The following is a 14228-nucleotide window of genomic DNA, read 5'->3' on the forward strand; positions in this document are numbered from 1 at the left end:
AAAGCAATTAAAACAATGTTGTGTGTGTAGAATCACTGCCAATCACCCAGCCGTATTATATTTACCATATGTGTTTAAATATATTACTGTACACCTCTAGACACATGCTCTCTCTGTAACTAAGCTTTCTCTACTATTCACGTAACTAAAACATTCTTTGTATGTATCCTTTTGAGTATGACTGTATTCTGTAAGGCACTTGCTCCATGTAACCTCCACAATGCCTTCAGTTCACGTAACTAAGACACCTTCTTGAAACGGCGCCTCAATGCCTCTGGGCTGTAGGCGCTTTACAAATACAAAAATATATAAAATAAAATAAACAGTTGGTAGTGCAGAAGCTTAAAGAAAGATATAAAAACGGGTTAAAAGGGCATAAATCTATGATCCTTCAGAGAGATCAGAACTAATGCTCTGTTATTTGGACTCTAAAAATACGACAATGTTTTGGAGGCTCTTAAGCAGAGAATGTCAGTCTCAAGCCTATTCATTGATTAATCCTGTCCCTGACGAGGTATGGATAAAATACTACAGTGAGCTATATGCAACCTCGTTTGAACTATGACGTTCTGCCACAGACCAATACTACTTGGGCTATGTCCTTTGATCAGGAAGACATCCTTGGATTGATCAAAAATAATAAGCGTCTCGAGCACCCGGCCCAGTGCGGCCTAAGTTACCTTGAGGGGTGACCCTGAAATTTGCTCAATGGTTTTATATAGACTTTTTGTCTATTTCCAGTCGATCTATGCTGCCCACCTGGAAAAAGTCTCATAATTCCGATTTACAAAAAGGGGAAGAGCCTCACCTAAAAATGATCATCCAATTGCCTTGCTGGATGTGCCCAGTAAAATCTTCTCTGCTATTTTATCATCAAATCTAGAAGTCTGGGCTGCATCAGCAAAGGTATCTGGGTTTAAGACATTTTGGGGCACCTCGCTAAATGTCCTACTTGTATCACTCCTTCAAAGGAGACTGAAGAGAAGAAAGCCCATTTATGTGGCTTTTGTAGACTTTTCTATGGCTTTCAATTGTATCAATAGATCTCTATTGTGGAAAAAAACATCATGATTGGGGTTGCCCCAGTTATTTATCAAACATATTGTGATACTTGTAAATGAATACTGGTGGAAAGTAGGCCTAATACACAAGGCCCTTCACCCCGACCAATACCAACGAATGGGTGTGTGCTGGCCCCATTTCTTTGTAATTTGTTCATTTGTGACATTGGCTATACTCTCTTTAGTGCGCTTGTTCCCTCCTAAAGTGGGGATGGAGTTGAATAGTTGGGTGGCTTACGTGGGTAACTTGTTACTATTCGATTACACTCAGGTAGGCCTGCAAGGACTCTTGAACTCACTTGAAGACTAAATAGGAACGATCTTAAAATGAATGTAAAAAAGTCCAGGGTCCTATTTTTTAGTTGGAAGTCACATGGTTTTTCTAAATTTACTTGGACCCTGTCTAAAACCCCATTGGAAGTCGTAGAGGCTATGGAGTATCTGGGTTTCTCCATCTTTATCCAAAATATGAAGATGCCATGTTTTCTGAACATCCAAGATAAAAGCATACTGTTAGCATCTCAAGAAAAGCGCACAAACATGAAATATGGTTGATATTCACTGGTTCCTGTCCTAACATATTATAAGGGTATGGTTGTGCCTATTTTAACCTATGGGGCAGACATAATGGTGGCTTTGATGGGGGGGGCCATCGTGGAATAGACTCAATGGACTCCTTTGGAAGCAGGTCTTGGGTCTTCCGAACTGTGTAACGCTAGCAGTTCTGAGATGAGAACTGGGGCTGACATCACTTTCTGCTTTGGCAGGCTGGAAATATCTCAGTTTATACAGAAAAATCTTAATCCCACCTGACGTGTCGATATTTGCCACCTTAAACCATACATGTGAGAATTTTAGCAGTATTGATCTGTGTGTTTGGGTGACTTATTGGGGGGGGACTGCTCATCTATTGACAACACTAGGTATGTTGCCCCAGATAAAGTCAAGAGGAAATTGTATATTATGGACTGGATCTTTTCCGGCGATACTATGAAAAATTCCAAATTATACTCTAAAATCGGGGAAATGGAGAAACCGCTGAATGTTTTACCACCACGTTACCGTGTAAAATTTCACGATGCTAGATTTAGGACATGTTCTATGTGTGAAAGACTGAATTTGCTGTCAATGGTGGAGGTGTTGGGTGGGTGTATAATATCCCCAGAGCGCTGCAATCATGTAGATTTTGTGAATCGAAGGCTATTGTAGAAACATTTAGACATTTGAGATTAGAAGGACTGTTTGGGGGTAGGTAATGCACCTGACTTAGATGGATCCTTGGGGTAGGAAATGCACTACACTTAGAGGGATTGCTGGGAGTAGGAAATGTATTGCTACTAACCATACTAAAACCTCACCATTCTCCATACGTTCCCACAAACTCAGAACTAAACACAACCATACCTCTACCGCACCACAAACTGTACACACTTCACAACACACGTCCCAAGGCTCAGTGACCGGTTTCTCCGAACTGAAGCTGCCAACATCATATTGTGCACCCTGCCTTCCTGTTCCCCATGCTGTTGCTATATATCTGTATCCCCCCTGTCTCTGTCTCTGTGTCTGTGTGTCGCTATTTTTCCTGCAATCCTGTTCATGTGCCTGGTCTCGGGCGCTTTAAAGATAACCATCATATCGTATCACTACGCTTACTCTCTACTATATATCATCATTCAACTAGAACACAGCTATACCCCTGACTAGCTGTCCACATACGAATATGACCTCATGAACACCTCATCATCCTAATAAAACGCAGCTAGCCAACACATTCCTGCCAAGTTGCTTGCATATGCATCCTTCAGGCCTAACGCAGCCAGAGCCAGTCTGAGTGTCCACCCACCAGACTGCACACGTCCAACTGATATCCAGCACCACACCTAAAAGCTAGGATGCAGCTACCACCCGGCAATTACATCAGCTGCACACATATCTAGTCCACCCAAGCACCACAACACTATCTCTCTGTAATGACCAGAACTACGGTTCCCGAGGGCGTTCAACCTACCAGCGTTTTGAGGTCATAACAATGATATATTGAGCGCTATATAAATGGCAAGTAACATAACATGCTTGTGGGCAAATATATACCAGTGCTGCCAATGTAAAACACTTTCGAATGGATTGTGTCCTCCAACGTATTCCACATCTTTGACATGTAATGTCCACAGCTGTGCTGTTTTGGAAATTTTTCAGCAGAGGGCGTCCTGCGTCGATGGTGTCGGGTCGATGTCCCTCGAAGGCCTCCGTCGAGGGCGAAGTCACCGGATGTTATATAAATAGGACGCACAGCGCCCATAGCTTCTAGAACTCGGTGTGCCTCATGTATTCCTCGTGAATACGTCTTCTTCGTTGACCCCTCCGACTCTGCGGTCTGGGTTTAAGACTTGCCGGGACTGTAAGGCTAAGATGTCGATTACGGACCTCTCTGGGCAAGAGTCATGTCACCGACGACTGTTCGAAATGCCAGTTGCTGACTGCTATGGCCTGGCGGGAGCGTAAGGGGAAGTTAAAGGTAGGTAGGGGTTTTAAACCCAGTAAGTCCTGTAAATCTGTGAAGGGGATGTCCACCGACGATTCGAGGGGTGAATCTCCTCGTCGGAAGGAGTCCCGGGAATTTCGGTCCCGGAGTGGGTCCCGCCATTCGTCCTCATCTTGGCATTCCCGGAAACGCTCGACTCCGGAGGAATGGGCAGCCTTCAGGGCTTAGATGCTGGCGATTTTCAGTCCCAGGGCACAGTTCCATCCGCCCCTTCAGAAGAAGCCGACAGGGAACGGTCTCGGTCTGAGGCTTGCGTGTCATTGGGCCCGAGTCCTTGGTGCGATTCTCATCGGGAACCGTCGAGGTCCCGTTCGGACAAGGTTCAGGTTGATCACCAGAGACGTGCTGCATCCAGGTCTTGGTCTTTGTCCCCGGCGAAACCGCATAAATCTGGTAAGGGTTTGAGGTCGGCGTCGACTCTGTCGGTCCCGTGTCCGTCGGATACAGATGTCGAGGCTTTGCCTCCACACCAGCCGTTGGTGTCATTGTTGACGCCGAAGCCGTCAGCGCCCTCAACGCCTTCGGGGCCTTTTGGCCGGAATTTGCTGATGGAGGTCCCTGGTAATGTGGATCCTCCAAGGAAGGTTGCATCCAAGTCTGTGAGGCCTGTTGAGGATTCCAGACCCACTTCTGTCCCTAGGCAGGAGTTCTTTCTTCCTCTGGAGAGGTCAGATTTAGAATTTGAGCCTGATGTGCCTCCTGTCTTTTCCGGGGACAGTCAGTTGGAAGAGTTGCGTCAATAACTCCATGATGCCAGTGCCGTGGACACTTCTCCTGAGGTGGAGTTTGGCAGGTCTGAGCCTGGGGCTCATGCTGAGTCTTCTTATAGGAGACTGATGGCTAGGGTTACTGAGTATCTTGGTTTGTCTAGTCCTCCGGAGGCATTTGTTCAGGATGACTTGACTGATATTTTGGATCAAGGTCCGTCATCTGACCCAGTGTTACCTTTTCATTTGACTTTGCAGAAAAGGGTGGTGGCTGCTTGGCAGATGCCAGAATCTGTTCCGGCAGTTAGCAAGTGGTTAACTAAAAAATACCTTCCTTCCAGTAGCCACCCCACCAACCTTTCCTCTCACCCCACTTCAGAGAGTTTGGTGGTTCAGGTGGCTACGGCCACCTCGAGACAGGCGGCGTACCCTACCATCCCTCCTGATAGGGACGACAAACGCTTCGTTGGTTTGGCACGCAAGGTGTTTTCTGCAGGGAATATGGCGCTTAAGTCAGCCAACTCCACTTGTGCCTTAGCAAGATTTTCACACACTCTGTAGAATTGTGTTTCTCTAGCGGCTGAGCATATTCCCTATGGGGAAGAAAGGGAAGGGTTCCTTGCTCTCATGCAAGATGGCAAGGGTGCCATGTGTGAATCCCTTCAGTCGGGATTGGACCCGGTTCACAGTGTTAGCCGGTCCATGGCTGCAAGCACCGTTATACACAGGTTTGCGTGGTTGCAGAAGTCGGGTTTTGCTCCAGATGTCCAAAGCAGTCTTTTGAACATGCCATTTGATGGCACGCTTTTGTTTGGCAGCAAGGCTGACGAGAGCCTTGAGAGGTTGCAGACCTCAAAAGCTACTGCTAAATCTTTGAGCGCAGCTGTACGTCAACCTCCGCCTTTTCATACTAGGGGTCAGCAGTGGAGGGGAGGTTCCTTTCGTTACTGCTCTTTTGGTAGGACACGAGGAGCCGCCAGTCAAAGGGGACAACGTGAAAGTACCCGTGCTGGTTGGGGAAATAGAGGTGCCAAAGCCACTCAGGCAGCTGCATCTTTGCCTTCATGCGCTGCCGCAGCCGCTCCAAAACAACTGAGGCCATGTTCCATTGTTTGCCGGTTGGGGCCAGACTGTCTCAGCATCTCGAAGAATGGCGAGCTATTACTTCGGATGCATGGGTTCTGGATACAATAGGCCACGGCTACTGCTTTCCCTTCCTAAAGAGGCCTCACGACAATCCACCGGGAACTGTCTCTTTGAAGCTTCTGGATCCGCTCCTTGTGCAGGAAATCTTGACCCTGCTGGAGAAAGGCACTATAGAACTGGTGCCTGTAGCAGAGAGGAACAAGGGATGGTATTCCCAATATTTTTTTATTCCAAAGAAAGACGGGAGATTGCGACCCATCTTGGACTTGCGTTGGTTGAACAAACTCCTCAGGAAGGACCAGTTCAAGATGGTCACTCTTTCTCAGGTCCTCCAGGCCCTTCGACTTCAGGATTGGTTGGTGTCTGTGGACCTACAGGATGCTTACTTTCATGTGCCGATTTATCCAAAGGACAGAAAGTACCTGAGGTTTGCGGTTGGCAGCTTGCACTTTTAGTTTCGGGTCCTGCCATATGGATTGACCTCTGCCCCGAGGGTCTTCACCAAGCTAATGGTGGTGGTGGGTGGCAGCGTATCTCAGACGAGAGGGGATTCACCTTTACCCCTACCTGGGTGACCGGCTGATCCGTGCATGTTCTCCCGAGCAAGCGATGGATCATCTCCGTCTCACCTGTTGCTCCCTCCACAAGCTGGGCTTCTCCCTAAATTTCAAGAAGTCGCATCTGACACCTTCTCAACAGCTCCAGTATATCGGGGCTGTGTTGGACACGTCCTTGGGTGAGGGCTCATCACAGTGTGCAGATGGTGGACACATTTCAACATGCCCAGAGTCTTCCGGCTTTCAAATTCACAAGGTTGCTCGGCCTCGTGGCATCCTGCATTTTCCTGGTGCCAGAGGCCAGGCTGAGGATGAGATCCCTGGAATGGGTCCTCAAGATGCAGTGGTCACAATTCTCAGGCAAGATGTCGGATCTCGTTCAGATTCCATTCTTGGTCTCGCATGATCTTCTGTGGTGGGCCAACAATAGGAATCTGATGAAGGGGGAGCCATTTTGGCAACCGTGGCCAGAGGTGACAGTAGTAACGGGCGCTTTCCTCACAGGATGGGGAGCTCATGCCAACGATCTGACCTCCAGCGGTCATTGGTCTCTGTTGGAGTCCAAACTCCACATCAACCTGTTAGAGCTGAGTGCCATCAGGCTGTCACTGAAGGCTTTTCTGCCGTCTATGCAGGGGAAGAGTGTCCTGATCATGACGGACAACACAGTGGCCATGCATTACCTCAACAAAAAGAGGGGGGGTCACTCCCATTGTGCAGAGAGGCGATGCAGCTCTGGTTCTGGGCAATCCAGCAAGGGATATTACTCTTGGCAGTACATCTGGCCGGTGAGGAGAATGCGGCGGCGGATGCTCTGAGCAGGCAGAGCACGGTTTCTCAGGAGTGGGAGTTGGCTCAGGAAGTCCTTCTGGAGATTTTCGCCCTTTGGGGAACCCCACAAGTGGATCTCTTTGCGACCAGTCCCAACCGAAAGTGCAAGAGATTCTGCTCATGGGAATTTCCTCCGAGAGAAGCCTTAGTTGAGGCATTCGTCTTGGATTGGTCTTCCCATTTTTGTACGCGTTGCCTCCGGTCCCCATCATTCCTCAGTTGTTGAGGAGGTTTGGATCCCACATGATCCTCATTGCTCCAGATTGGGCCAGGAGAGCGTGGTACCCGGACCTTCTAGAATTGTCCATCTGCCCTCCACGCCGTCTTCCCTACTGAGAGGATCTACTCTCGCGTGGGGGAGAAAAGGGTGGTTGGGTTCTTCATCCAGAGGTCAAGACTCTCAACCTTCACGCTTGGTATCTGAAAGATTGAGAGATAAGGATTGGGACATCCCAGATGACGTGATGGCGGCCAGCAACCAAATCCCTGTACCGTTGCCGTAAGTTTTGTGACTGGTGCAGAGGAAACAATGTAGATCCTTTTCAGTGTTCCATTCCCATGGTTCTGTCTTTCTTGCTTTCTTTGGCCCACAGGTGTCTTGAAGTAGGTACCATTAAAGGTTACCTGGCAGCGCTGTCTATCTTCAAGCGCTCGTCTGAAGAATGTTCTTATTTTAAGAGTCCTTTGATTTCTCAATTTCTAAAGGGGCTCACTAATGTGTTCCCGCCATTCCCGTTTCAGTTTGGGATCTGAATTTGGTCTTGAAATTCCTGATCGGTGCTCCATTTGTACCTTTGCACTCTTGTCCTTTGAGACTGTTGTCTTTAAAGACTGTTTTCTTGGTTGCGGTTACATCCACTCACAGAGTGAGTGAATTGCAGGCACATTGAAGCCACCCTTTACGGTGTTCCACAAGTATAGGGTTGTACTGAGGGTATGTCCTTCCTTTCTATGTAAGGTAGTGTCTGAGTTTCATTTAAGCCAGAAAGTGGTACTTCCTGCTTTCTATCCTCCCCCCTCATCCTGGTAAGGAAGAGGAGTGGCTCCATAGGTTGGACCCTAGAAGAGCTTTGATCTTTTATATTTCTAGGATCTCCAGGGTCCGAGTGGACGACCAGCTTTTTGTGGGGTACACTGGACACCGATTGGGCCAGGCTGTTACCAAACAGACCTTGTTGAGGTGGATTATCCTCACCATTTCTGAAGGTTACAAATTGGCGGGCAAGGACCCCCCCTGAAGGGTTGCGAGCTCACTCCACTAGGGACGTGGCTACTTCCACAGCCCTGCAGCAGGGGAGTTCTTATTAGGAATATTTGTGACGCAGCAACATGGGCTTCTATCCACACTTTTGTCAAACATTACTCCCTGGATACGCTCCATGGCCTTTGGTAAAGCGGTTCTGTATTCTTCCATCTGATTGGGTATTCTAAATTCTTCTCCCTCCTCCATTGTCTGGTACTGCTTTGGGAGTCTGTCAAAGATGTGGAATACGTTGGAGGACACAATCCATTCGAAGAAAAAGTTAATTACCAACTGGTAACGTTCTTTCGATTGGATGTTCCTCCAACGTATTCCACATCACCCTCGCAACCTGCCCCTCTGGAGAATTTCCTATGCTATTGCAGCTTTCGTTCCCTCAAAGCTATGTGCAGTCAAGCAGGCACTGTGTACGAGCATGTCACACGTTATGGAGGAAAAACATAAACTGAGGCTACAGGTGCTGCGCGTCCTATTTATAACATCCGGTGATGTCGACCTCAATGGAGGCCTTCGAGAGACATCGACTCGACGCAGGACGCCCTCTGCCGAAAAATTTCCGAAGTAGCACAGCTGTGAACATTACATCTCAAAGATGTGGAATACGTTGGAGGAACATCCAGTCGAAAGAACGTTACCAGTTGGCAAGTAACTTGTTCTTCTTGATGGTGCCCATAATTAATGCACACACTGCAATTGTAAACCCCAGGTTAATTAGGCCTGTATTTACAATGCATGCCAGCATGGCTCAACAGAACGGTTTTTCATTCTGCCTGTTTCCAAATGTAAAACTGTAAAACTGTTTCGCAGTGGTGTCCATAATAAATGTTATGCTCCCGTAAGATGCATTCATGTTGCTGGAGCAGCCTCTGACAAAAACATGCACATGCATGCAGTTGTTCAGATTCTTGTGTACACACATAAACATTTCAATGACAGCATGCACACTTGTGCTCTCCCAACCCCCTTTTTCACAATTCATGCCACAATCATTGGTAGTTATCCTGTCAACTCTATTTGATCTGCTTTACAACACCTTTTTCCTCTGCGGCAATGGTTTTGCACCAAAAATAAAAAAATATGCTCAGTAGTGTTTCCTTTATACTGGTAAAAATGATGATGGTGGTGCAGATCAATCCCTAGTTCCCAGTAAATTGAGGGCTCAACCAAGGTGGACCTTTAACCTCTGGTCCACAAACATTATGGGGTGTAACTGGTGCCTGAAGGCCTGTGTGCTTGCAAGAACTTTTATGTTACGTCCTCTTTCTCACATGTATCCTTATCTTTGGACAGGGCATGAAAGAACATGCTCTTTCACTGCCTTTGAATGATAAGGAGGTAGATGTCACGTTGACGTTGCCATGGACATGGGGAGGCGGGTGGTTGGGGCAAGGGAAGTGATGCAGGGTGAAGGGAAGTGACGGGCTGGGGGAGGCGGGGTAAGGGGAGAGTTCTGTTATACTCTAATAAAGAAAGATGTGCATGCAAATGCTCCGTGTCCGTGATGGATTTAAGGTGCGTCAACTCGCCGGCAAGGCCCACCCACGACTGCAACAGTACCCAGTGGCAGAATGATGGGCAGCAGCTCCTAAGGCTGTATCGGGCATGCAGAGGAGATACATTGGTGGCAAATTACTGGTGGAAGTGTGTTGCTGAAATGGACATTGCGACTGATTTTAAAAACAAATTTACAAAAGTCGCTCTACATAGCTGTAGTTAATGGAGCAGTTCCACCACATACTACTAGATGGCAGCAGGTCTTCTACAAGAAACTAGTATGTGGTCTGGCAACTGATAGAAGTAATGATGAAAGTAATAAATACCTGGACACATTTTAATATTCTGCCAGAACTACAGGCTGAGTAACTTGGTTTATTTATTTGACCTAAGGGAAATGCACATGCACGCAACCTATGAGCTCAGTGGCATATCATGTTTTATTGAAAAAACATGCTGACACATGAAACATTATCAGCACCTCTAAACTCCGTACATAAAAGGCCCAAGATGTGCCCATTGAATATAAATATGCTCCAAATGAATAGTGACTGTGTGGGGTCTAGCTGGGCCCCTGAGGGGCGAGTAAACGAAACAAAGGTCACAGACAAAACCTCACAACATAGCATAGGTGACATTGCCTCCGTCCGGACAAAGTCTTGGTATGCACATACGATTTTTAAATGTATCAATGTTAACTGCATGTTCAAATAGTATTAAAAAATCACTTCAAGGTATGTTTATTCAGCGTTGTGATTAATCGAGCTCTGTCGTGCATCGTCTTTGATTGCTAGCACATGTTATGCATTTCTGGAACTATTGCATTTAACATGACTCAGTATTCAGCACTTTTAGGAGAAAACCTTAAGTCCCCCTAAGTCAAAGGGTAATGGTCAGACTTAATGCATTAATTGGATATATGGCACCCACTCTGTTCTACACCGAAAGCCAGCCTATTGTGGCTGGAGGGATCAGGGGGAGTCTGTCTCCCCCTGCATACGTTCAGCACACAGCAAACGGTTGTCTGACATTCCTGTCAGTGGACTATGCATTACATAGAGCTCTCCTCCATAGGGAGATGTCATTATTATCTGGCATGCTTAGCCCCACAACTCATTGAGCACATCTCAAAGCCATCCGCATCCATAACTCAATGAAAACCGAGTTGATCAACATATTATACAGTTACCCACCATAATGGGAGGCAGTTCTGAATTAATTAACGTTCCTATCTTTTCTTGGACGAAATACTCCGAACTCTACAGACATTCCTGGGACCACTATCACTCATACTCTTGTATATTTCTCCATGCCGTTGTGACTGAAGTCTGTCTTGTTATCCATATTTTCCCCTTCTCTGCCCTTCTCCCTTCCTATTCCCCTTCTCCCATTCATCCCACAGACCGCGATCCGATAACACCTGTCCTCTCAAAGTGTCCACACTGACAAAGTCTTGGCGCTCTTAGACGTCAATAGTGATGCGCACTGCACGTATATGTGCGTTATTTGACTATACTTTGCTCTAGACCTTCATTGCTCTCGACCCCCGCATGCTACGACCCATAGAACACAGCAGAGTCACACGAAAAATGGTGTCCAGCTGTTCACAAAGCTTTTGATACTTTGACACTATGACAACTTTGACACAGCAACTGTCCACTCACCTTTGCAATGCCCTCTTAAAGATCCAACCACTGTCTACCTACCTTCGATTTGGCTATAAATGCATACACTCTATTTTATCAATCCTTTCATTACAGTTCACTCATCACAGCGCTTCGAGGCCATACCAATGGCAGTAGGCGCTGTACCGCGCTGTACCAATATCACCTAACAATACATTCTGTGCCTTTTTCCAGAGGGACATTTTTTCTTCCAGCTGCCACTTTTGTACTACTTTATTTGCTTTTGCTATGCCTCATTTATACCTTTGTCTCTCGAGTTCTACATTTGTTGACTTTTTCTTCGCTCATTCCTATTCTTTTTCTATCTCCCATTGTTTGCTTTTACAATCATCAGCACTCTTCACATCTGTTTTATTTACCCTCTTCTTTTTTTTATCTTCTCGCACTTTTAGATTTTGTTTTTAACTAACGCCTCTGGGTTATTTACACTTTTGCTTCGTTATCCAATACCCACTCTTCGCCTTCCTATGTTTCTCCCTTTACCTCAACCACGGATTTCCATTTTGTGCTGTACACGCACGTCGTGTATCTGTGGCGGCCTCGTAGTTCTATTATTCTACATCCTTTTAGCTAGCTTTTTTTTTTAATCCAGCCCCATGTGCCTTTGTTGGTAATTTTCTTCTCCGTCGTTTCCTTCCTTTCCTCTCATGCCGCCCCGTTTATGTTAAACTATCGGATTTTAGGCGTCTTTTTTCTCACCCTTAACCCCCAGTTTACATCAGAGTCCTACGTTTTCCTGAACTCAACCCTTTACCATCGCGCGTGACTCGCGTGTTTCGTACCTCACTTTAACTTCCGCAGAGAACTCTCCTGTCTTTTTTTACCTCACTTGTCTGACGTCTCACGTGTTTTATGCTGACTTGCCTTGTACCTTGAGTGGCGGACTCGGTACAGAAAAGGCTCAGATCACACAAGGCACATTGAACCGGTTGTACTCACTGTTACCGACGTACCGCTGAGAAGGAGATATCCGTTTCCTTTGTCTTGAAATCTTCGGTGCCGAAGCACATTTCACAAAAGTGTAACATATCGTCGCTAAACTGGGCATGACCAAGTTTTCCAAGCTATGGCCACCTGTCCGTGTGAGCAGGTCTCCCCTTCTGCGAGGCAGAGTTCAGCTGGAGAATGATTGGGCGACTGTCCCCTCCTCTGACTGGGGGAAGGGCCCTGGGGTCCAAAGGTCTGCTTCTCACGCCACTGAACATGCTGAGCTTGGCACAAATGGAGAGCAGCCTCCATTCTTTTGTAGACCCGAACCTTCCCATGCCGCCTGAATAACAATCAGTGCTCTGCACAGATACAGTAATTACCGAACCACGGGGAGCAAGCCATGGCCAAAGCCTAACCAGGCCTCTATGCTGCGACCACACAAGAAAGCATTGCGACAATCCCAATAGGGTCACTACATGGCGTGTTCGTATATACAGGGGACCTGTCGAACTGTACAAAAGATTACCTCACAATACTATTTGATTTGGGAATACCATATCTGCAACTTGTCCTTGTAGATAATCATTTTATTCATAACGAAAAAGCAAAACGACAAGCCCCAGATTACAAATAAACAAAGAGTTAAGCAAACACAAAGACATCGACACGTACATATGTTTTCTGGGGAATTTGCAACGACCCCATGAGCATAAGGCAGTGGCTACAGCACTCCGATTCGCCTAAGATTGTGGATTTGTTTCCATGTGCGCAGGGGTGTTGCTAGGTCTGGAAGAGATTAGGGGCTATGCTCGGACTAGCTAGCATTTTGGCTGTAGCTCATGAGCTTCTATCCTGTGCTACAACCAAAAGACCAGGGGCCTCAGCCCCCCCCCAGTGACGCCTCTGCATGTGCGTACTGTAGGCGGATCTATTTTAGAACAGGCACATGGCTTAAGATATAAGAGAAAAGCTAGCTGTAGGCTGTGCAAAAAAAACACTTGGAAAGTCAGTCGCATATAGTTTAGAATGTGAGGCCCTGGAGACAGTACACTGGAACTTTTTAAAGATCTTAGTTACAGACTCGGCTGGCAGAAGAGGGATTGGGAGGAAATCATGGAAGAGTAATCATGCAAGCACTTTGGTAGAACATACACATTTTATGTAGGTTTAAAGGAATAGATTGCTAAACATTTTTCCTGTCCCGATCGGTTGGGCATGTATTTTTAAGCATGCTGTAATCGATTTAAACATTTTTTCCTATGCATTTTACCTTAGTTTCCTCACTTTTACACATGTGAAGACAACGGGTTGGGCACAGCCATCTTGTGCTAATCTTATCCGTTGATGCATTGTCCTATGCTCAAGTGCCCTCACGGCACTAAATCATATCACCCGCACCTGAAGCTGACATCACTGGTCCAAACAATATGCTCCACCTATTTTCATGACGTTTGTGGCCAGCATAGCCAAACGTGCCCCGTCATCACCCACGCCATAACGTTATGAACATAGGGCCCTTTGGGTAAAGTGCATGCAATGGATGGGGATGCAGAATAACTCTGACACCAAATAATCAAACCAACTCAGCAAGATGGCAATGGTTGCTGTTTTATTAACAATTATCTAAAACAGGGAGTTACAACAGACAGCAACGGGCGGACGCTCGAGCTCTCAGTAAATTTCGCATAAAAATTGTCTTTTATACAAAAAATACATCAAACGTGATGTCATAATACGTGGCAAATAAGAAAAACCTACGAGGGGCTGTGATAGGTTCATGGGTAACATCTAAATATACTCTCGATAAGGGGTGGGATTGTGATTGGTTATCTAATGTCAGGTGGACAACTTATGCCTACCTCTAAAACATTGTCATCTTCAACACTATTCAGTACACAGTATATCATTGGCTCTCAAAATATAAGGCCCTTCGTTATATGGCCCCTGTATAATTGGTTGACACGCGTGTGCCAATCTGGAACATTCGGTTCACTTAGCAGCACGTAAGCTC

At 46.4% G+C, this 14228-nt stretch overlaps 1 protein-coding gene and 1 long non-coding RNA gene across 2 annotated transcripts in view; one reads left to right on the forward strand and one right to left on the reverse strand.

The window, feature by feature from the left end:
* The window catches only part of LOC138526916 (uncharacterized), a 219580-nt gene extending 206988 nt beyond the window's left edge, over positions 1 to 12592 (reverse strand). The window contains exon 1 of the long non-coding RNA XR_011283775.1: positions 12241 to 12592. This is a non-coding gene — a long non-coding RNA (uncharacterized lncRNA). The remainder of the gene's footprint in view (positions 1 to 12240) is intronic.
* The window catches only part of LOC138526910 (branched-chain-amino-acid aminotransferase, cytosolic-like), a 392104-nt gene that overhangs the window by 97106 nt on the left and 280770 nt on the right, over positions 1 to 14228 (forward strand). The gene's annotated exons all lie outside the window — the stretch shown is intronic.

The sequence above is a fragment of the Ambystoma mexicanum genome, chromosome 1q (genome assembly GCF_040938575.1).
Source record: "Ambystoma mexicanum isolate Mex_15411 chromosome 1q, UKY_AmexF1_1, whole genome shotgun sequence".
NCBI lineage: Eukaryota > Metazoa > Chordata > Amphibia > Caudata > Ambystomatidae > Ambystoma > Ambystoma mexicanum.